The sequence below is a fragment of the Oncorhynchus kisutch genome, linkage group LG14, assembly GCF_002021735.2.
Source record: "Oncorhynchus kisutch isolate 150728-3 linkage group LG14, Okis_V2, whole genome shotgun sequence".
Lineage (NCBI taxonomy): Eukaryota > Metazoa > Chordata > Actinopteri > Salmoniformes > Salmonidae > Oncorhynchus > Oncorhynchus kisutch.
In genome coordinates this window covers 29,263,187-29,288,497 of record NC_034187.2, presented here as the reverse complement: position 1 = coordinate 29,288,497, position 25,311 = coordinate 29,263,187, and the positions used below count along the sequence as shown (strand labels likewise).

General features: G+C 43.5%; 1 pseudogene; it reads left to right on the top strand.

Moving 5' to 3' along the window:
- Window positions 1–699: 699 nt before the first annotated feature.
- LOC109904534 (acid phosphatase type 7-like) lies at window positions 700–22,763 on the top strand (annotated as a pseudogene).
- The last annotated feature ends 2,548 nt before the right edge of the window (window positions 22,764–25,311 follow it).

Here is a 25,311-nt window from a genome sequence, read left to right as displayed (position 1 = left end):
ACACTGCATTTGCTGACTCCACAGGCTGCTGTTTCATCCGTTTGGTAGACTGATTCTGACTTCCTTATCAGAGACACACTGACTGATTGTGCAGTCCTCTAGCACTACTGTATAAAACACTAGCACTACTGTATAATACACTAGCACTACTATAAAGTACACTAGCACCGCTGTATAGTACACTAGCACTACTATATAGTACACTAGCACTACTATATAATACACTAGCACTACTGTATAGCACACTAGCACCACTGTATAGTGCACTGGCACTACTGTATAGTACACTAGCACTACTGTATAGTACACTAGCACTACTGTATAATACACTAGCACCACTGTGTAATACACTAACACTACTATATAATACACTAAAACTACTATAGTACACTAGCACTACTATATAGTCCATTAGCACTACTGTATATTACACTAGCACTACTGTACTAACAAGTCATATCCAGTGAGTTTAACCAAATGTTTAATTCACAAATCCTGTCAACAGGGAGATCAAAAGCACAGACTTGCGAGTTATTGAACAATAGCAGCCTTTTAAGCGAGTTTCTCCCAGCTTACGTAAGTGGATCAGTAAGTATCCAGGGAGGTAACTCTACCCAGGTTGGCAGGGTGAGCAGTCTGATCAGCAGGCCCCCTCGCTGGATAACTTTGGGGCTTTTCTCCCCAGGACTCCCTGCCTCTATGGAGATGACCTGGACCACCATCAATGAGACAGAGGAGAGCACCATGGAGTACGGCCTGTGGAGGGGGACTGTTTGAGCTGACCGCCAAGAGCAACGCAACTCTTTTTAAAATGTATTTTACCTTTATTTAACTAGGCAAGTCAGTTAAGAACAAATTCTCATTTTCAATGACGGCCTAGGAACAGTGGGTTAACTGCCTTGTTCAGGGGCAGAACAACAGATTTTTTTATGGACGGGATCAGAAGTGAGGGAGATCCACATACACAGGGTCACACTCACTGCCCTGAGACCTGCCTCTGCTTATGGTAGGGTTCCATGTTCACCGAACTAGCATGATGGATGTTTATGCCCTGTCACATTCGGTCATCATCATAGTATTGATAGAACAGTGTTTTCTTTCCTGTGTTCACTGCAGTGTACCACTGTGGCAGTGAGGCTGGCTGGAGTGATGTGTTCTCCTTTACTGCTCTGAATGAGAGCATTAGCTGGAGTCCCAGGTTTTCCATCTATGGGGACATGGGCAATGAGAACCCTCAGTCTCTGGCCAGACTGCAGTAGTAGACCCAGGTCGGCAGCATTTATGATCTCATCCTAAGTGGTTATGCGGCTAACTCCCGACTGATTGTCATAAGTGAATAGTATATCAATGTTGCCGTTGCATAATAACTTCAATCATAGTGGTGTATAATTGTGGTTAACTTTGTGTCACACCCTGATCTGTTTCACCTGTCCTTGTGCTTGTTCCAGGCATCCAGGAGGGTGCCTGGAACCCGGAAGAGCTGTTGTCACGTTCCTGCACGGATTTTCAGAGGAAGTAAAGGACGATCTTGCAGCAAAGGAACTACCGATGGATCTCGACTTATTCATCGCATTAACTATCCGGATCGATGGTCGGCTACGGGAAAGTAGGAGGGAGAAGAGGCCTGATTGCGGTCCCAATCGCTCACTCAAGGATCCCACCTTGCATCTGATGAACTCCGGAAGTCCCCGGTGTCTTCGTCCCCAAAAGGATCTGAGTTTACCCGAGTTCCTCCAAGAGCCTCCGAAGACTGACAATTTGCCCCTAGCCGATGCAGCCGAAGGAGTACGCAGACTTAACACCCAGAGTTGTCTGTATTGCAGTACTGTCGGTCATTATGTGTCTACCTGTCCCTTCAAGAGACCTAGCTCATTGGTAGGAATGAGTACTCTGGTGGGTCTTAAGGATAATGTTGCTTCTTCCCCTACTCACCTCCCTCTCTATGCCACTGTGGTGGGGCGACCAGTCCAAGTCTCTCCAGATACTCATCGAGTCGGGGGCCGATATGAGTCTTATGGATGTTACCCTGGCATCCAAGCTGGGCATCCCCACTCAACCCCTCTCCATTCCCATGGATGTTAGAGCGCTGGACGGGCACTCTATAGGCCGGGTCACCCACCATACCATCCCCAACAACCTACGAGTGTCAGGGAATCACAGCGAGACGATCCAATTGCTCCTAATTGAGTCTCTGCAGATTCCTGTGGTATTGGGATTCTCTTGGCTCCAGCGACACAATCCCTCGATTGACTGATCTACTGGTGCCATCGAGCCCGTTCTGCCATGCCCATTGCCTGAAATCAATAGCCCGTCTGCTGTTCCTCCTCTGTTGCCCCGTACCCTCCATATACTTCCTACTTTTCATCTGTCTAGATCTAAACCCATGTCTCACAGCCCTTTGTCTCCTGTTTGTTCAAGTCAACCAGCATTTTGTCTCAGCTCCTGCTTTTCCCTAGTCTCTCTTTTTCTCGTCATCCTGGTTTTGACCCTTGCCTGTCCTGACTCTGGGCCTGCCTGCTTTCCTGTGCTTTTGCCCCTACTCTGGATTACCGACCTCTGCTTGACCTCACCCTGCCTGCCGTCATGTACCTTGGCCACACTACTCTGGATTATCAACCCCTGCCTGCCTTGAACTGTCGTTTGCCTGCCCCTGTTGTTGCAATAACCATTATTACTTCAACACAGTCTGCACTTGGGTCTTACCTGAAACCTGATAGGTGAAATATGAAGCACACTTTGGAAAAATTGTGCAAAGCATGACGAATATGTGCTTTTTTGTTTTCTAGGGGACTTTGCATATGACATGCATGAGGTAAAATTTTAAAATATTTTTGTTTTCTGTACACGCTTGTCCATCACTGGTCAGTTGGTAGAATGATACACATACCATTTATGCTAAGCACTTTCTCATGGGATTTTCATGAAGTTAAACTATGGCATACAGGGGCACACTCAAAGCTTATGGTATCCTCAGGGTAAGATGTATAGGTGGGCTCTGTCGTCATGAGCCTAGACCACTTCATAATTACTATGACATATACGGGTATTAATCCCCAGTGGTATACATCAGCGGCTGCTGTTTCCCTGAAATTAAAAAGCAAAGTTGGCTCATTTTATACTTTTCTCAAACATGGAGAAAAATGCTGGACATTAATGAGCAGACAACCTCAAAAATTAATAACTGCAAATTCATGCTGAGTTTGAACTGGAATGTCTAACTCTGTTCCGCGGCTTCCTTGATATTATAAATAGAAAAACAGAAATAGAAATTCTGTCTGAAAGCTCATTAAGGGCAATGGCCACTGAAAACCAGAAGACGGCCATGCCATCCACCACAGTGTGTACATAAGCTCAATTGCCACCATTAGAATATTTGTGAAATTAACAGTTCTGGTTTCATTGGGGTTTTGTTTGGTATGCAAATGGAACATTCCTAAAGTTGTCTGGAAAGATTTACAGTACTTTAGCTTTAGATAATTGAATGTGCTTTTTACATTTATTCTGTCAGCGTTATTATTTCAGACTTCATTAGCACTAATACTGTGTATTATGCTGTGGTAAATGACTAAATCAAACTTTTTCAGGGCAACGGTAGGATTGGAGATGAGTTCATGCGTCAGATCCAGTCCATAGCTGTCTACGTGCCCTATATGACCTGTCCTGGGAACCACGAGGCTGCATAGTGAGTAGGACCTGAACTTGACCCTATCTACTAATTTACTCCTCTCTCTCTCGCTCTCTCACTTTCTCACTTTCTCACACCCACACACACCCACACACACACAGGCACCAGTCATTCAGTGTTAAACTGATGATAAAAACGGACAGTATTACGAAATCTTCATAAACAGTGAGTCAACATGGTTGAAGTCTGCTTACTCTCTGCTCCCCATTAGCCAATGCTTTTCGCTCCTGGTACATATTTCGGTGCATTCCGTACAGGTCACATCTAATCAATGCTATTATTACATGGTTTGGGTAAAAACTCAGTACATTCTGCATTTCATTTTGGTGAGACAGACTGCCAGACCTCCCCAGACTTGGTATCCATAATGTGCTACTGTACTGTGAGGCAGGGGTAGAATCTCAGAAAAACAACTTTTTGGTCAGAGTGGAGCAACCACAGCTTTTCCACTGTAGAAAACACTTTCGTCAACTCCACTGTGCCATTGGAACATATGGGAGCTATTTCAGCTTCTAAGTCTGGAGCTGGTTCAAGAACCACCTCCATCTAAACAAGTAATCCTTGTCCAAAATAAACACTGGCTGAGACAGATCAGTTTCCTATCTTGCGTTTAAGCCAATGGAAACAACTGACGGAAACTCTATTTACCCCACAATGACTCTCAGACAAAGTCTACTGGGCTCAAATAAAATAAAATAGCATTTGTCCCATGTTTCGTAAACAACAGGTATAGACTAACAGTGAAATGCTAACTTATCAGCCCTTCCCAACAATAGAGAGAGAAAAATATAGAAAAATAATAACACAAGGAATAAATACATAACGAGTAACTATAACTTGGCTATATACACAGGGTACTAGTACTGAGTTGATGTGCAGGGGTACGAGGTAATTGAGGTAGATATTCATATAGGTAGGGGTACAGTGATCAGGCACCCAGATAAATACTAAACAATAACAGTAGCATATGTGACGAGTCAAAAGAGTTGCAAAGAAGGTCAATGCAGATAGTCTGGGTAGCTATTTGGTTAACTATTTAGTAGTCTTATGGTACGGTGTAGAAGCTGTTTAGGGTCCTGTTGGTTCCAGACTTGCTGCATCAGTGCCGCTTGCCATGTGGTAGCAGAGAGAACAGTCCATGACTTGGGTGGCTGAAGTCTTTGACACTGCCTGATATAGAGGTCCTGGATGACAGGGAGCTCGGCCCCTGTGATGTACTGGGCCGTACACACTACCATCTGTAGTGCCTTGTGGTCGGATGCCAAGCAGTTGCCATACCAAGCGGTGATGCAGCCAGTCAAGATGCTGTCAATGGTGTAGTTGTAGAACGTTTTGAGGATCTGAGGGCCCATGCCAAATCTTTTCAGCCTCCTAAGAGGGAAGAGGCATTGTCGTGCCTTCTTCACGACTATAATGGTGTGTGTGGACAATGTGAATTCCTTAGGGATGTGGACACCGAGGAACTTGAAGCTTTAGATGCACTTCACTACAGCCCTGTCAATGTGGAGGGGGGCCTCCTGTAATCCACGATCAGCTCCTTTGTCGTGCTGATGTTGAGGGTGAATTTGTTGTCCTGGCACCACACTGCCAGGTCACTGACCTCCTCTCTATAGGCGGTCTCATTGTCATCAGTGATCAGGCCTACCACCGTCGTGTCATCATCAAACTTAATGATGGTGTTGGAGTTGTGCGGGGCCGCACAGTCGTGGGTGAACAGGGAGTTCAGGAGGGGACTAACATGCTGACCACACCGCCAGCGTCTCGTGCGCGAGCGTTGCAAAATACACTTACACATACATGTTATTAAATCATTGCACCCACACTTCTCACGCGCGTCAATGAGCGTCTGCGTAGCCATACGCTTTAAGTCCTGCCTCTCCCATCTACTCATTGGTTTTTAGGAGCATATACCGACGTAGGTGATTGAAAGATGAACTGAGGTCCACACTCCAGTCCAGTTGGTGGTGGTAATGCACCTTAAAGTTGGTTGCCAACCGCCATAAAGTCCAAAGTAGAAGAAGAAGCCTGAAAGAGGAGAGATTACTAGAAACAAACTTGGTTTACCCATTTATCTGAGGATTCATTGTCGGAGTAGAGGACCTTGTGCATTTCAGGTCAAATAACAACCCAATGATTATATCCCAGAACAAATTAGCTAGCAACAGCAAGCTAGCTAGCTAAATTGCCATAAATATTTAATGCTTTTCGACCTGTCCCCAAATTAATATAGTTGGTTCATAGTTTGTTTTGATATTTCTTTCTGTGAGTCCTGATCGTATGTCCTGATCGTTAATAATAGCTATTGATAAACGTTTGTCAGATTCCTCAACGTTATGCCTAATCATACTCTGTGTAACCCTGAGTTCATGATGGACAACCTTGATGCCCCTTAGATATTAGAGTTCCAGAGCTTAAGTCCTTGGAATCTGGGTTTAGGCTATCAGCTCAGTGAGAGATCTGCATAAAAAGGGCAGAGATTTACAGGCTCAACCATTCAGATGTGTCATATCCAGAGGATCAGCTGCCAACACATCTCAAATGCTTATACCGTGTGTGTCTGTGTTTGTTCATCTGTGTGCAGATGCGAGAATGTGCTTTCAGATGTGAGTGTGTTAGCATCAGGGGGGATTGAATGCAAAACATCTAATCATGCACCATAATGTTTGTGCTCCTTGTATCCCCAGGCCTGGTTTACTCTTTCCCAGTGTAATGTGCCTAGTCTGCCTACTGTCTGGCCTCAATTAAGGAGCTGCTAACTGTAGCCTGTTTTTCTTGGCCTTGTCACCAGACATTAGAACATGAAATCAAAAATCAGTACCCTCTCCCCTCACTCAGATAACACCACGTTTTTTTCTGTGGCGCTCGTCAGAACCTAAACTCGTGGCAGCTTGCTTCAGCTTTTTTTTTACGCCCAAAACCAACAGAGTGAAAGGCAATTAAGCCCGGCTGACCACAAGAGTCCTTAGCATTCCAGCTGCATGAGACCAGCGTGTCCACATGAGATGCTAAGGCCACTATCAAGAGCGCCTTTGTTCCCCTGCACATATAGATCACTGGCCCATCTGAGGCAATAGGATGTAACTGGTGCCATTTGAAACAATGAGCCATGACGTGAGCTGGTGATATTCAGACAGCAATTGTTTCTTTAACGTTTCAAAGAGCCTGGATTAAGTGGGCACCTTGTAGCACAGACTCATCAGTGACATGAAAGGGCAGATCTGATTGGTTAGTATGTGTGGTTTTTAAACAGTTAACTTTGGGGGGAACGTTGATTAGGATTAGGAATCAGTCCATCCACTTTGCATTTGACAAGGTTAAAGTTGGAACATCTCCCCTCAGATTTTTATCTTGATATTATTTTCTAGGAAAATAAAGCACACATGGAAACAGCCTTTCTAGTTACAACTAGGCCGTCATTGTAAGCAAGAATTTGTTATTTTAACTGACTTGCCTAGTTAAATAAAGGTTAAATACTCTTTTTTTTAACAACCGATGACTCACTGTTTGTCATGGGGACACAATATCCATTAATGACACAAATAAGCGTATTACATTATGCTAATCAGATTTTCCACTGTCAATAGGAGAAAAAAAAGAAACACTTTTGAGCTATTGTTCTAGGAAGTTCTAGTTATTTCTCTTCAGACATGCACATACAGTATATCATTCAGTATTTGACCAAAACAAGTCCATATGTTATTGAACTTAACAGAAGTGCTTTTTTATTTGTATTGTCCAGGGTCTCCTAAATGTATATTGCTTGATGTATGCGGTAAGTGGAGTCCCAGAAGGAGACCTTGGGTCTCGTGTCCATCCAACAGACAGTCAACTGCTTCCCTGCCTAGCCACCACAAGATGGGGGTATTAACCAGACTAAATACAGTACCTTTGACTCAGACTGTGCCGCTCACAGGGGTTCACAGGCTCCTTCATACTGCTGCATACTGCTGTGGCTCCCATTCTAACTCACACAGGATGGTTTGTGATTATCAAGTATGTTACAGCATAATGAGGATTATGTCAGAATCTTTGTTGCAAATGGTAGACCGGTCTTTTGTTACAAACGGTTTAACCACCAATTATTGAGTTATCATAGCTTTTACCTTGACCATGTCATCTTAACCCCTAGGTTGCACTATCCCATTGACTAGAGATCCTCTATTATCCTGAACCTGACCTTTCCTTTTAATCTCTGTCCGGAACTGTCTCTGGTTACCCAACTCTGCATACCACCCTGAATCCGACTGCTGACCTGCCTCTGAGGCTAAGCAGGGTTTCTCTTGGTCAGTCCTTGGATGGGAAACCAGATGCTGCTGGAAGTGGGGTTGGAGGGCCAGTAGGGGATACCTCTTCCCTCTGATCCCAAATGCCCAGGACAGTGAAGGGGACATTTCTCTGCATAGGGTTCTGTCTTTAGAATGTGATGTTAAAGCAGGTGTCCTGACTCTCTGGGGTCACTAAAGATCCATGGCACTTATCATAAGAGTAGGGGTTTTAACCCTGGGGTCCTGGCTAAGTTCCATAGTGGACATAGTACCCAAAATCCTGTTTTAGCATGCACACTGGACAGCACCATTGAGGACTTAAACCATTTTGAAGTAGTCAACTGGGTAGGACTTCCTATGGGTTAAGGAAGGATCACATAATTCCACCCAGGTCACCAGAAGAGATCAGTCAATGAATTATACTTGTGAGCGAACATTCCATAACTGCAGTTGGCAGTAAATCGCCAACCTTGACTTTATACCTCTTCAAACAACACACTCCAGGTGGCAGTATGCACCCTTTCAGTTTGTTTGCCAACTTATAGACGTAGTAGTCGAAGACAATTGGCTACTTCAAACTGGAGATGGCCTTAATGGCGCTGCCTGTGCAATCACAGACACCATAATGGGACAGATACAAAGATGCGATGTCATTCATCCCCTCTGTGACTCTTCCGCAGGTTGTTGCTGTAAAATAAATAGAGTGTTTGTTCTCAGTTAACCTAATTGGTAAAGGGTAAATAACCCTGTCAGCTGACCTCCAGCACCCATACTCACTCAGGGCTCTCCTGGTGGGCTGCTCGACCCTGTCTGCCTCTTACATAAGCCAGGAGAGGTATCAGACTCCCCCATCACCTCACCACGTACTTTACTGTTTTAACTGGAAGGAAGATTGGCTCCCAGTTTTATTGGTGAAATTAAAATCTCTAAACTCATAAAGACACGGCTAGCTCTTGGCTTGGACTGCCGTTGTTAGTAACCGTCTTCCTAGAAAGGCTTTTCTTTTTACATGCTGTGTGTCAACACAGGTTTCCCCAATTGAAATATTGTGGAAATGGCACGTGTTTGGGTGGGTGGATAGCACGCCTGGGACTGACGCTCTTGTCATGACGTTGGCCTGGGGGATAGGTTTATGACCGTCATAAATACCTCTTCCCCTCTTTTCTCTTCTCTAACCTACTATGGTTACATTTTAAAAAAAACTTGGTTAACAGAGAATCTGGGAACATCAGTATGTGGGAGGAAATGAACTATATTCTGGTAATCCGAACAATTGAACATATGCAGTGGTACTTAATGAATATGATGTCAGTTCGGTTGTCATCTGAGACATTCTCATCAATGATAAGATGACATAAACTCCACAGTGGAAAGTCTATACATCAGAGTTATCAGATTCACATGGAATTGTTGTTCAATTGAAATGTTTGAATATGAAATTATTTGTGATGGGATGAAATGTGATTTTAGCTTCTAAAATGTGAGATGTGGGTTTTCATAAGTTAGGGCTGCTCACTCAGTGGCCTGCCCACGTGAAGAGACAGAGGTTGTAAACTTTTCACACACACCCCTTCTCTTCCTTCCTATATAAGCTCTTGACGACAACATAACTTCCTGTTCCGCGGATGTGAGATGACGATCCCATGTCAGAATGGTTCAGATAAAAACTACAGAATGAAGCCAACATCAGCATGAGCTTTGGTTGCGAATGGTATGAACCTTGAACTCTTATTCACGACAGAAGTGATACCTCCTAGCTGTTGAGTTAGCGACCACAGCTGCAAACGCAGGTTAGGAAAGAACAGACAGAGTATCCCATCTACCACACAACGACATTACTACAACTTATCCAAGTGACCACCAGAGACATTCTTCAAAGGACTCGGTTTGGCAACACGGTCTTCCATCTGCCACCAACCTACTGAAGCGCAGCTCAGAGGAAATATTTATTGCATTTTCCTTTTCCAAATGGGCGGTAATTTAGAATGCACAAGATACTGTATTTACGATAGCACAGCTTCTTCCCTTTGTTCCTCAGTCTTCCCGCTCTTTCACTCAAACCCAGCCCCTTTTCCTTTGTGTAACAAGCTGTCATATCTGTTCCGCCCGCTAGGGACGTTTCCTATGACGTAAAGAATTATCCAGGTATAATTAATTATTTGTATATGTTATTCTGTGTGATTAGTTAGGTATTTAGTAAATAAATAATTAAACCCAATTTTGTATTGCTGATTCAACTTGTTAGCCAGGATTCTTGCAGATAACCAGGAATTGACAACTTTCAGAATATGAGACTGAAGTAAGATGACGATTAATGTTGACTGCTATTGATGTAAAATATTGCTAAATCTTTAAGAGTTTATTCGGAAGATAACAGCTCTATAAATATTATTTTGTGGTGCCTGACTCTCTAGTTAATTACATTTACATGATTAGCTCAATCAGGTTAATTACAGAGAAATTATTTTATAGAATAGCATGGCATAGCAATTAATCCGGCATAGCCAAAGACACAACACTCTCCAAGGCACAGGTTTGGGTTTGGGTCTTCTTTCATTATGGGAACCGGTTCTATCTGTGTGTGTTCCGGTCTGGTGGTTCTGGTGCTATAGTGTTGAAATATTACCAGCGGTAGAGGTGGTGGCATTTCAGGAAATATCGGTTGATCGCATCCTGTCCTGTCTGGAGAGGTGACCACTGACAGACCTTTGCTATAGCAGGGGAATGGTGTAGTGTTTACGTGGACATCTGTCTGATAAATGGCTGTATTCCATACAGGTTTAAAGCAGATGTTTTACTTCTGTAGTCATTAGGAGAGATAGTCATCTCCATGATGAATGTGAGTGTGGGAGGGAGGGAGAGGTAATGACCACAATTGTCTAGCAATTAGAAAAACAGTCTCATTGTGTTATAGAATGAATCTTTCTGCAGAATGTATTCTGAATAGCTGTCTAAGATTAGCTTTGCTTACGAGTACAGACAAGAGAACCACAAAATGATAAGAGAAAGCGAAGGTCTCTGACGCTAATTATCTCACTGAGATATTTAAGGCACCTAGATTGCACACTACATACATATGAAATCTACTTCTTTCTTGATTATGGCGTAGACCTCATCTTCAAGCAGTACGAGTGGCTTAAGGATCTTGAGGTAAAGTACTTAAAGGGCCAATGCAGCCATTTTTATCTCAATATCAAATATTTTCTGGGTGACAATTAAGTACCTTATGGTGATTGTTTTTTTAATTAAAATTGTTATAAAAAAAAGCATAAATAGCTTCTTATCAAAGAGTTTCTCAAGCAAGAAGTTTGCTCAGACTGTCTGCAAGTGGTCCGAGCAGGGAGGGGAAAACTACAAAACTAGGTGTAATTGGCAGAGGTTTGGAACTTTCATTATTATTGGTCTATTAACTAATTTAGCACCTGGTGATGTCGCCAGGCAAGCCAAAACTCCATCCCACCACCAAAACAGGCTGAGATTTCTAAAAGGGCATTATCAAAATTTTCACAATTTCACAGTATTATTCCAACCTCATAGTGTGGAGATATACAGTTGAAGTCAGAAGTTTACATCCACCTTAGCCAAATACATTTAAACCCAGTTTTTCCACAATTCCTGACATTTAATCCTAGTACAAATTCACAGTCTTAGGTCAGCTAGGATCACCACTTTCTTTTAACCTGTTTGGGATAGGGGGCAGCATTTTCACGTTTGGATGAAAAGCGTGCCCAGAGTAAACTGCCTGCTACTCAGTCCCAGTTGCTAATATATGCATATTATTAGTAGATCTGGATAGAAAACACTCTGAAGTTTCTAAAAAACTGTTTGAATGATGTCTGTGACAGGCGAAAACCTGAGAAAGATCCAACCAGGAAGTGGGAAATCTGAGGTTTGTAGTTTTTCAAAGCACAGTGTCTATGGGGTCAAATTGCAATTCCTAAGGCTTCCACTAGATGTCAACAGTCTTTAGAAACTTGTTTTAGGCTTCTACTGTAAAGGAGGGGCTCATAAGGGCTCTTTGAGTCAGTGGTCTGGCAGAGTGCCACAAACTCGTGACGCTCGTTCACTTGAGAGGTAGCTCGGCATTCCATTGCTTTTCTACAGACAAAGGAATTCTCCAGTTGAAACATTATTGAAGATTTATGTTAATAACATCCTAAAAATTTATTCTATACATCGTTTGACATGTTTCGATGGACTGTAACGGAACTTTTGGACTTTGTCTGGACCTAGTGCTCGCGCCTCATGAAGATGGATTACTGGGCTGAACGCGCTAACAACAAGGAGGAATTTGGACATAAATGATTAAATTTATCGAACAAATAAAACATTTATTGTGGAACTGGGATTCCTGGGAGTGCATTCTGATGAAGATCAACAGTAGGTGAATATTTATAATGCTATTTCTAACTAATGTTGACTACACAACATGGCGGATATTTCTTTGTCTGGTTTGGTCTCTGAGCGCCGTACTCAGATTATTGCATGGTGTGCTTTTTCCGTTTAAAAAAAAAAAAATCTGACACAGTGGTTGCATTAAGGGGAAGTCTATCTTTAATTCTGTGAATAACACTTGTATCTTTTATCAATGTTTATTATGAGTATTTCTGGAAATTAATGTGGCTCTCTGCAAAATCACCAGATGTTTTGGAAGCAAAACATTACTGAACGTAACATGGCAATGTAAACTCAGATTTTTGGATATAAATATGCACTTTATCGAACAAAACTTACATGTATTGTGTAACATGATGTCCTATGAGTGTCATCTGATGAAGATCATCAAAGGTTAGTGATAAATTGTATCTATATTTCTGCTTTTTGTGACTCCTATCTTTGGCTGGAAAAACAGCTGTGTGTATTTTTGTGACTTGGCTCTGACCAAACATAATCATATGTTGTGCTTGGATGGATAGATTAACAAGAAGTTTATCTTTCATTTGGTGTATTGCACATGTTAATGTGTGAAAGTTACATATTTCCCCCAAAAAATATTGAATTTCGCGCACTGCCTTTTCAGCGGAATGTTGTTGAGGGGTGCCGCTAGCGGAATTTTAAGAATGTGAAATGTCTGAATAATACTAGAGAGATTGATTTATTTAAGCTTTTATGTCTTTCATCACATTCCCAGTGGGTCAGAAGTTTACATACACTCAATTAGTATTTGGTAGCATTGCCTTTAAATTGTTTAACTTGGGTCAAACGTTTCGGGTAGCCTTCCACTGTCACATGGGATGACGCTGGAGAGACAAAGCAAGTATGGGGAGTCAAACATTTAATATAGAACGGACATGAAACGAGACAGGACCAGCTTCAGCAAACAGGTAATATAGACAGAAAACAATGAATGCAGCAGCAGGGAACAGAGCAAGGGAACTGACAACAATAGGGGAGGAAATAGGAGAGGAAATAAACTCAGATGACTGAGTCCAGGTGAGTCCAATATCGCTGTTGCATGTGACAAGGGAAAGCAGGTGTGTGTAATAGATGGCAGGAGTGCATGATGCAGGGCAGCCTGGCGCCCTCAAGCGCTGGGGGGGGGGAGAGCGTGAGCAGACGTAACAGTACCCCCCCCCATCTGGCGACCCGCCTGGGCGAACCGGACGAGAAATGGGCGCTGGGCAAACAGGCAGGAGCGTGGGCGCCTGGAGAGCCGGCTGAGGCATGGAAACCCGACGATTCGGCTGAGGCAAGACACCTGTCGATCCCGCTGCAGATAGGGAGCCTGGTGGAGTGTGACGTGGTATGGAAACGGCCGAGCCAACCGAGAGGAGGAAACCTCTCGAGCCAGCCAGGGCGTGGAAACCTGACGGGCTGACTTAGGCACCCCCAGTTCCATCGGCGGCAGAATCCACCCCAACGTCACCAACAAAACAAAAGAAACTCCTGAACCGGCTGGGAGAACAAGAACTGACGATCCGGCTGAGGCCCGAGGTGGGATGGGCGTCATCCAAGCCAACCGGTGCAAGGATACCTCTCGAGCCAGCTAGGGCATGGAAGCCCGACGAGCTGGCTAGGTTCCCCCGGTACCATCGGCCGCGACCCAGAGCCGATGTCACCAACAACCGGAATGCCAGTACTCCCCGATGCTTCGTATGATGGCTGCTGCATTCTGTCATATGGGATGACGCTGGAGAGACGAAGCAAGTACGGGGAGTCAAGCATTTAATAAAGAACGGACATGGAACGAGTCAGGAACAGGGTCAGCAAATGAGTAATATAGACAAAAAACAATGAATGCAGCAGCAGGGAACAGAGCAAGGGAACTGACAAATATAGGGGAGGAAATAAACAGGTGATGACTGAGTCCAGGTGAGTCCAATATCGCTGATGCACATGACGAGGGAAGGCAGCTGTGAGTAATTGTTGGCAGGAGTGCGTGATGCAGTGCAGCCTGGCACCTTCAATCGCCAAGGCGGGGGGGAGCAGATGTGACATCCACAAGCTTCTCACAGTAAGTTGGGTGAATTTTGGCCCATTCCTTTTTCAGTTCTGCCCACAAATTCTCCATAGGATTGAGGTCAGGGCTTTGTGATGGCCACTCCAATACCTTGACTTTGTTGTCCTTAAGACATTTTGCCACAACTTTGGAAGTGTGCTTGGGGTCATTGTCCATTTGGAAGACCCATTTGCGACCAAGCTTTAACTTCCTGACTGATGTCTTGAGATGTTGCTTCAATATATCCACATCATTTTCCTGCCTCATGATGCCATCTATTTTGTGAAGTGCACCAGTCCCTCATGCAGCAAAGCACCCCCACAACATGATGTTGCCACCCCCGTGCTTCACGGTTGGGATGGTGTTCTTTGGCTTGCAACCCGCCCCCTTTTTCCTCCAAACATAACGATGGTCAATATGGCCAAACAGTTCTACTTTTGTTTCATCAAACCAGAGGACATTTCTCCAAAAAGTACGATCTTTGTCTCCATGTGCAGTTGCGGGTTTGGGCGGTTTTTGAGCAGTGGCTTCTTCATTGCTGAGAGGCCTTTCAGGTTATGTCAATATAGGACTCATTTTACTTTGGATATAGATACTTTTGCACCGGTTTCCTCCAGCATCTTCACAAGGTCCTTTGCTGTTGTTCTGGGATTGATTTGCACTTTTCGCACCAAAGTACGTTCATCTCTAGGAGACAGAACGCATCTCTTTCCTGAGTGGTATGACGGCTGCGTAGTCCCATGGTGTTTGTACTTGCGTACTATTGTTTGTACAGATGAACGTGGTACATTCAGGCATTTGTAAATTGCTCCCAAGGATGAACCAGAATTTTGGAGGTCTACAATTATTTTTCTGAGGTCTTGGCTGATTTCTTTTGATTTCCCCATGATGTCAATCAAAGAGGCACTGAGTTTGAATGTAGGCCTTGAAATACATCCACAGGTTCACCTCTAATTGACTCAAATGATGTCAATTAGCCTATCAGAAGCTTCTAAAGCCATGACATAATTTTCAGGAATTTTCCAAGCTGTTTAAAGGCACAGTCAACTTAGTGTATGTAAACTTCTGACCCACTGGAATTGTGATACAGTGAATTATAAGTTAAATAATCTGTCTATAAACAATTGTTGGACAAATTACTTGTGTCATGCTTTTTAATGACTTCAACCTAAGTATATGTAACCTTCCGACTTGTAACCTTTCGACTTGATATGTAACCTGTATATGAAACACAGGGAAATCAAGGTTTTGATTGCACTTAGCCTTTAACTGACAGTCCCAGTATTAGTGGACTTGGCAGTGTCAGTAATGCCCTTTTTAGGATTATGTAATATCTTGAGTAACACACTTTTTGTTTAGAGTAGCTATGTTATGACAATGAAGAAAAACATGAACTGGACCATGGTGTTCTAAACAGTACAAACACACACACGCACACACACACCGATGTGACTCATTCTCTGGTGTCTGATCCTTCCTCAGGAGGCCAACATGCTAGGGAACCGAGGGGAGTGTCCCTGGATCATCACTATGGGAGGAAACAGATCCATTTACTGCTCTAACAACAACAAAGACGACAGCACCCACTTTTAGAGCCACTTTTACAGTACCAGCCAAAAGTTTGGACACACCTACTCATTCCAGGGTTTTGTTTATTTTTACTACTTTCTACATTGTAGAATAATAGTGAAGACATCAAAACTATTAAATAAATGCATCAAGAGGGAAAGAAATTCCACAAATAAACATTTTACAAGACTCACCTGTTAATTGAAATGCATTCCAAGTGACTACCTCATGAAGGTGTTTGAGAGAATGCCAAGACACTTCTGTCATCAAGGCAAAGTGTGGCTACTTTGAAGAATCTCAAATATATAATATATTTTGATTTGTTTAACACTTTTTTGGATGAGTATGTGTCCAAACTTTTGACGGAGACTTTATATATGTTTTCACGTGACCCTCCCCTTTCACTGTAAAATACATTGAATACCCTCATAGAATTTACTCAAAATAATGTTTACGACCAAAAATAACAATAACTGTAGCAACCCTAATTTTGCCACTTCAGTATGCTTTTGTGGCACAGTCGATGCCACGCAGGACTATGGGCCAGAAGTTTGCTTTTGTTTACTACATGATTCCATATGTGTCATTTCATCGTTTTGATGTCTTCACTATTATTCTACAATGTAAAAAAAAAATTAAGTAAAGAAAAACCCTTGAATGAGTAAGTGTGTCCAAACTTTTGACCGGTACTGTATGTACCGCATAAAACCACTCACTGATTAGGGAGAGGGGGGGCAATTACATGGATAGATGGATGAATGATACTCTCTGTATTAGTTGTGAACAGGAATGGTATTCCTAGATTAATTAATGTGCAATTGTTTTAACAAGTAAACTTCAACAGCAACTATTGTTAACATGTACAAGGGGTTTTAGAGTGGGAGCATCCAAAACGTGTAACGACAATGAACACAGCCGGCCTCTATTAATCAAGGTGTTTGGAGTGGTCTGGTCAGTCAGACGTGGTGAGGGCTGCGGTGTAGATCACCCTGGGCCTGACAGGTCAGTAGAAGGCGGCATGCAGCAGTCCAGCAGGGAGCGAGGCAGAGGGGGACTGAGCTTGGTACTGAAGCGAGCTCCGCTGGCGCCATGCAGAAACACTCTGATCGCTCCTCATTCCGAGGGGTGTAAATCTGACCAAATCTGAGCAACAACCGGTCGACCGGCCAAACATCCCCTATACTGATCATAAGAGAAGATTTACAACCAGGAATAACTCCCTGCTCCCCCTCATACAACTTTTTACTCATTCAATTGTTATTATTGTCTGGCCAAGGGGGCTCTATATCATTCTGTTAATACCCTTTATAAATCACATGGTCCTGATGATTTACTTGACATAGCATTGTTAGATATGTGAAGAACAGCTAGGCTGTGTCCCAGCGGGCTCTTCTATGCTACGTGAAAACATCTACAGGATTTGTTTTCTGCTGTGTTGCTGGACACATGAATTGCCGGGTCTGACCTGTAACATCTTAGGCAACTGGCTAGTCCACATTAGCACTGAAGCACGTCTGTATGTGTTAGATGTTGTAATCACAGCAATTTGAACCACAGTTTCATTCAGCACTTGGCATGGATATGGAGTGACAGCCTGGCATGAGAGAGCAACACCAGATTTCAGGTTTCAGATCCTACTCCCAGCATGCTATCTGTCTGTCTGTCTCTCTGCTCTGTTTCAGGTCCAACTCGGACAGAACGACACCAAACCGCCTGCACCGGGTCTGGAGGATGTATTATGCCTCCACAGTATGGTCTCCATTTGATGACCTCACACAATAGCACTGCGCTCAAATAGGTGTTACGCTCACAAATCTGTCCTCTCAGACAGACTAATGACCCAATGGCGCGAGCAGAGCAATCCAAACACATTTCCTTTATTACAACGACAGACTGCTGGTTTGGACGCTACCCAAAAAGCCCTTATCCAAAGGTTTTCCTATACATTTCTCTAGCTTGTTTGTTGCCTTTAAGAGTTTATTGAGTGGTCTAAGCTATTGGGAACCATTATATTTTAGTGCTCTTTGATGGATAGCAAATGTGAATAAATAGGCAAAACATGTGATGCACGTTATATGCGGGTTAACTAATTAATATTTTCATAATACAATATTGGCATGAAAAGGCCTTGTGATCCAGCAATTGCTCTTTGTCCTTTGTGATGGTATCCATAGTCTGTAGATAAATACTGTATCTAAAGTTTCATATCAACTATTGAAATGTATTTTTTCCAGGACTGGACCTGGAGCTATGGGCCCAGGAGCCTGTCTATGGCTACAAGGTCAGTTCCCATGTGAATAATCAGTATATCCATAACATTGATGGAGAGTGTATGATTTTTTTTAAATTTTTTTATTTTACCTTTATTTAACCAGGCAAGTCAGTTAAGAACAAATTCTTATTTTCAATAACAGCCTAGGAACAGTGGGTTAACTGCCAGGGGGCAGAACGACAGATTTGTACCTTGTCAGCTCGGGGGTTTGGACTTGCAACCTTCCGGTCACTAGTCCAACACTCTAACCACTAGGCTACCCTGCCGCCCCTAATCAAATCAAATTTTAATTGGTCACATACACACATTTAGCAGATGTTATTGCCGTTGTAGCAAAATGCTTGTGTTCCTAGCTCCAACAGTGCAGTATTATCTAACAATACACAAATCTAAAAGTAAAAGAATGGAATTAAGAAATATATCAATATTAGATTGAGCAATGTCGCAGTGACATTGACTAAAATGCAGTAGAATAGAATACAGTATATAAAGTCAGCAACAAACAAAACGTCCTCTCACTGTCAACTGCGTTTATTTTCAGCAAACTTAACATGTGTACATATTTGTATGAACATAACAAGATTCAACAACTGAGACATAAACTGAACAAGTTCCACAGACATGTGACTAACAGAAATGAAATAATGTGTCCCTGATCAAAGAGGGGGGGGTCAAAATCAAAAGTTACAGTCAGTATCTGGTGTGGCCACCAGCTGCATTAAGTACTGCAGTGCATCTCCTCCTCATGGACTGCACCAGATTTGCCAGTTCTTGCTGTGAGATATTACCCCACTCTTCCACCAAGGCACCTGCAAGTTCCCAGGCATTTCTGGGGGGAATGGCCCTAGCCCTCACCCTCCGATCCAACAGGTCCCAGACGTGCTCAATGGTATTGAGATCCAGGCTCTTCACTGGCCATGGCAGAACACTGACATTCCTGTCTTGCAGGAAATCACGCACAGAGCAGGCAGTATGGATTGTGTCATTGTCATGCTGGAGGGTCATGTCAGGATAAGCCTGCAGGAAGGGTACCACATGAGGAAGGAAGATGTCTTCCCTGTAATGCACAGTGTTGAGATTGCATGCAATGACAACAAGCTCAATTCGATGATGCTGTGACACACTGCCCCAGACAATGACGGACACTTCACCTCCAAATCGATCCCGCTCCAGAGTACAGGCCTCGGTGTAATGCTCATTCCTTCGACGATAAATGCAAATCCGATCATCATCCCTGGTGAGACAAAACCGCGACTCGTCAGTGAAGAGCACTTTTTGCCAGTCCTATCTGGTCCAGAGACAGTGGGTCTGTGCCCATAGGCGACGTTGTTGCCAGTGTTGTCTGGTGAGTACCTGCCTTACAACAGGCCTACAAGCCCTCAGTCCAGCCTCTCTCAGCCTATTGTGCGTTCCTGGTGTAACTCGGGCAGTTGTTGTTGCCAACCTGTACCTGTCCTGCAGGTGTGATGTTCGGATGTACTGATCCTGTGCAGGTGTTGTTACACATGGTCTGCCACTGTGAGGATGATCAGCTGACCGTCCTGTCTCCCTGTAGAGCTGTCTTAGGCATCTCACAATAAGGACATTGCAATTTATTGCCCTGGCCACATCTGCAGTCCTCATGCCTTCTTGCAGCATGCCTATTTCCTTTGGTGTTTTTCAGAGTCAGTAGAAAGGCGTCTTTAGTGTCCTAAGTTTTCATAACTGTGACCTTAATTGCCTACCGTCTGTAAGCCCTTAGTGTCTTAACGGCCGTTCCACAGGTGCATCTTCATTCATTATTTATGGTTCATTGAACAAGCATGGGAAATAGCGTTTAAACCCTTTACAATGGAGATCTGTGAAGTGAGTTCTATGAGTTCTGTTATACTCGCATACATAATTGAAACAGTTTTAGAAACTTCAGAGTGTTTTCTATCCACCAGTAATAATAATATGCATATATTCCCATCTGGGAAAGAGTAGGAGGCAGTTTACTCTGGGCACGCCTTTCATCCAAAAGTGAAAATGCTGCCCTTTAGCCCCAAACGGGTTTTTAAAGTGGCCAGTGATTCCAAGTCTATGTAGATAGGGCAGCAGCCTCTAAGGAGCAGGGTTGCGTAACCGGGTGGAAGCCGGCTCGTGATGACTATTTAACAGTCTGTTGGCCTTAAGATAGAAGCTGTTTTTCAGTCTCTGTCCCAGCTTTGATGCATCTGTACTAACCTCACCTTCTGGATGATAGCGGGGTTGAAGTCCTTGATGATATTTTTGGTACTATGGTGTTGAATGCTGAGCTATAGTCAATGAACAGCATTCTTACATAGGTTTTCCTCTTGTCCAGATGGGATAGGACAGTGTGCAGAGCGATAGCGATTGCATCGTCTGTGGATCTCCAGCAAATTGAATTAGGTCTTGTGTATCAGGTAAGGTAGAGGTTATATGATCCTTAACTAGCCTCTCAAAGCACTTCATGATGACACAAGTGAGTGATACGGGGCAATAGTCATTTAGTTAAGTTACCTTTGCTTTTTTGGGTACAGGAACAATGATGGACATCTTGACACAAGTGGGGACAGCAGACTGGGATAGGGAGAGTTTGAATATGTCCGTAAACACTCCAGTCAGCTTGTCTGCGCATGCTCTTAGGACACGGCTAGGGATGCCATCTGGGATGGCAGCCTTGCGAGGGTTAAAACACTCTTAAATATCTTACACACTTCGGCCACAGAAAAGGAGAGCCCACAGTCCTTGGTAGCGGACCGCATCGGTGGCACTGTGTTATCCTCAAAGCGGGCGAATGTGTTTAGCTTGTCCGGAAGCAAGATGTCGGTGTCCACGACGTGCCTGGTTTTCCCTTTGTAGTCCGTGATTGTCTGTAGACCCTACCACATACGTCTCGTGTCTGAGCCGTTGAATTGTGACTCCACTTTGTCTCTGTCCTGATGTTTTGCCTGCTTGATTACCTTACTTGATTGAATAACTACACTGTTTGTATTCGGCCATATTCCCAGTCACTTTGCCATGGTTAAATGCGTGGTGGTTTGCACTTTCAGTTTTGCGCGAATGATGCGATCTATCCATGGTTTCTGGTTTGGGTAGGTTTTAATAGTCACAGTGGGTACAACATCTCCTATACACTTCCTGATGAACTTATTCTCAGAGGCTACCCGGAATATATACCAGTCCGTGTGATCAAAACAATCTTGATGCATGGATTCCGATTGGTTGAAGTTTCTGCTTATAGGAAGAGAGCAGCAAAATGGAGTTGTGATCAAATTTGCAGAAGGGAGGGCGGGGAAGGGCCTTGTAGGCATTTCAAAAGGTTCAGTAGCAGTGGTCCAATTTTTTCCAGAGTGAGTACTACAGTCAATGTGTTGGTAAAACTTCGGTAGCGTTTTCCTCAAATTTGCTTTGTTAAAATCCCCAGCTACAATAAATGCGGCCTCAGGATACGTGGTTTCCAGTATGCAAAAATTCCAGTGTAGTTCTTTGAGGGCCGTCGTGGTATTGGCTTGAGGAGGAATATACACGGCTGTGACTATAACCAAAGAGAATTGTCTTGGGAGGTAATATGGTCGGCATTTGATTGTGAGGTATTCTAGGTCGGGTGAACAAACGGAATTGAATTTTTGTATGTTATCACAATCACACCATGAGTAGTTAATCATGAAGCATATACCCCCTCTTTTCTTCTTCCCGGAGAGTTCTTTATTCCTGTATGTGCAATGTACTTAGAACCCAGCATGCTGAATGGACAGGGACAGTATATCCCGAGAGAGCCATGTTTCCTTGAAACAGAGTATGTTACAATTCCTGATGTCTCTCTGGATGGAGATCCTCGCCCTGAGTTCATCTACTTTATTATATAGAGACTGAACATTAGGGAGTACTATACTCGGAAGCGGTGGATGGTGTGCACACCTCCTGAGTCCACCCCGAATACCTCTTCTCCGCCGGCGGTGTTTTGGAGCATCCTCTAGAATAACTTAAATTGCCCCGGGGTGTACGAACAAAGGACCCTATTCGGGAAAGTTATATTCCGGATTGTAATGCTGATGAGGTACCGCCGCTCTGATATCAAAAAGTTATTTCCGGCTGTAGGTAATAATACAAAAAAAATCTGGGCTAATAATGTAAGAAATAACACACACAAAAAATACTGCAAAGTTACTTAGGAGCTAGAATCAGAGCTGCCATATCTGTTTGTGCCATATCTAATCCAAGGGACTGTAGTGCCTTCTGCAGTACAGATTATGGATACACCTGCATGCAGGTACACAACACCATCCATCTATCTGTATCTGTATCTGGAGCAGGTGTCCGATGACCAGGTGAGCAGAGCGAGAATACCTCAATTCTACACCTAATTGTGAAGTGGATGGCCTTCTGCAATATCTTACTGATGTTATGTAATACAGGAAGGCAGAAGTCATTGGCATGTTTATCCCGTTTTGTGATGAAGGAGAATGCCTCTTTGTCTTTCAGTATGGTAAGGTGATCGACAGCATCTGGATGGTGAAGGAAAAACACAGCTTCTCAGCCTGGTTCTGAAGCCCCTAACCAGGACTTTCTACCCAGGACTCCCAACTTATCAAAACAACTCTTCTCTTCTCAGGAAACACACTAACTGTCACACCCTGATCTGTTTCACCTGTCCTTGTGATTGTCTCCTCGCCCATCTTCCCCATTATCCCCTGTGTATTTATACCTGTGTTCTTTGTTTGTCCGTTGACAGTTTGTCTTGTTTGTCAAGTCAACCAGCGTTTTTGTTCTCAGCTCCTGCTTTTGTCAGTCGCTCTTTTTATCGCCCTCCTGGTTTTGACCCTTGCCTGTCCTGACTCTGAGCCAGCCTACCTGACCACTCTGCCTGCCCCTGATCCTGAGCCTGCCTGCTGACCTGTACCTTTGCCCCACCTCTGGATTGTTAACCTCTGCCTGCCCCTGACCCTGAGCCTGCCTGCCGACCTGTACCTTTGCCTCAACTCTGGATTGTTAACCTCTGCCTGCCCCTGACCCTGAGCCTGCCTGCCATCCGGTACCGTTGCCTCAACTCTGGATTGTTAACCTCTGCCTGCCCCTGACCCTGAGCCTGCCTGCCATCCGGTACCGTTGCCTCAACTCTGGATTGTTAACCTCTGCCTGACCCTGACCCTGACCCTGAGCCTGCCTGCCATCCGGTACCGTTGCCCCACCCCTGGTGTACTGACCCCTGCCTGCCTTGACCTGTCTATTGCCTGCCCCTGTTGGAATATTAAACCATTGTCAATTTGACGTGTCTGCATCTGGGTCTTACCTTGATTCCTGATATTAATTAACTTAATTATTGTGAACTGCACTGTTAGCTGCTATCTAGCTGCTATCAATCAAATACATTACTATTCTCCGAATATTGGAAATATATGGAAATCTTCACACACAGGCCCAGCCTTGGAGGACCGTTAGTGATTAGACACACGTTTCACATTGGGAGGAAGGGCGAAACTTCAGATTTCAAACTCTGTCTGCTCAAATATATGCTGTTCACTCTTCTTTAGTAAATGGGTTATTCCAGAATCATGATGGAATGAGTGAATCAGTTGAGCACAGTGGGAAAGGCACAAACCTGTGGTGAAAGGTATTTGATAGATCACAATAATAACGCCCTACAACTTAAAGCTTCATTCAATCAGAAAACAATTTGGCTTGTTTCCCCTGACAAATTGTGAAAAGGGGCCTACATTTTATAACTGTCTACTCATATTTCCGAGATGTTTATGTACAGTATCTGTTGAAAATGTCTAACATCAGTTAAAATGTCATGTTAGTGAGAATGGAACAAACAAACTGGTGTTTAAAGCACCAGTAGGAAAATGCACTGATTGAATCATCTTATTTGACCATACTGTTAGTTAAGAATGTTAGTGTAAAACAAGGTGTCAGACTTTGTAGCTAGCATCAATAAATCCTGTTTTTCCATGTAACTCTGTGTCAGTGTTTTTCTCCAGAAGCAGCAGGCACTTGGCGGGCCATCTCAGACTCCCTTATGTAAGAGTATTATGTAATGGTATATTGACTCAGAAGGCCCCTATGCCACTATGTTCCTGTCCTTTGACTCTCTACTCAGTATATTGGGGTGACAGGGTAGCCTAGTGGTTAGAGCGTTGGACTAGTAATCCGAAGGTTGCAAGTTCAAACCTCCAAGCTGACAAGGTACGAATCTGTCGTTCTGCCCCTGAACAGGCAGTTAACCCACTGTTCCTAGGCCGTCATTGAAAATAAGAATTTGTTCTTAACTGACTTGCCTAGTTAAATAAAGGTCAAATAAATATTGCAGAGACCCTGTGCTGATGTGCACAGGAAAAAGTTGTCCACAGAATAGAATGGGATCGGATGTAGGGGGTTGAATTGCTGTGTATCTTGAGACATTGTGTTTGTTTACTATGATTGGTGACCACCATTTATTAGCCTGCTGTTTTCCTTCTCAATCATCTTCTCAATCATCAATCATCATTTTAATGTACATTAAAATTGCACGAGGACGATATTCAGTACATCTCATTTCTAAATAAAATAGAGGGGTCTGCTTTGTAAGCTCAAAGTTATTGTTGTTAAGAATGAGTGTAGCACATGGTATTCACATTTCTTTGTCTTTGACTTCATGTGATTTTGTCAACTAAAATAAAAACTCAGGGACAAAATAACATGTCACTTTAGATCACATGCCTATTTTTGAAATACGATGTGGTTATTACTGTCTACGGCAGAGACACAGCAGGTTTGTGGTTAAAGGTCAGAAATGATTCTTGCTCTGTCTTGACTACAGGGACTTTTGTTTTATTGCATGTCCTTGAACATTTCTTCACTATACATTTGTTCAATGGATGGTGAACGTTTCATTTCTGTGCTCATTTTGTGAACTCCCTGAGAGGAATGTGCCCTTTCACTTGGCAAGATAAAAGCAAGCAGTTTGGGTGTAATGGAATCTTTGATCTTTCAAACACTTTTTGAAATCCTGAATGCCACTCCCAGTCCATGTTATAGTTTGTTAGTAAAGTTACTGTTTGCTGTGATAGGCTGACAGTTCCTCATGGCCTATAGGAAGTAGAGAGGGTCACCCTGC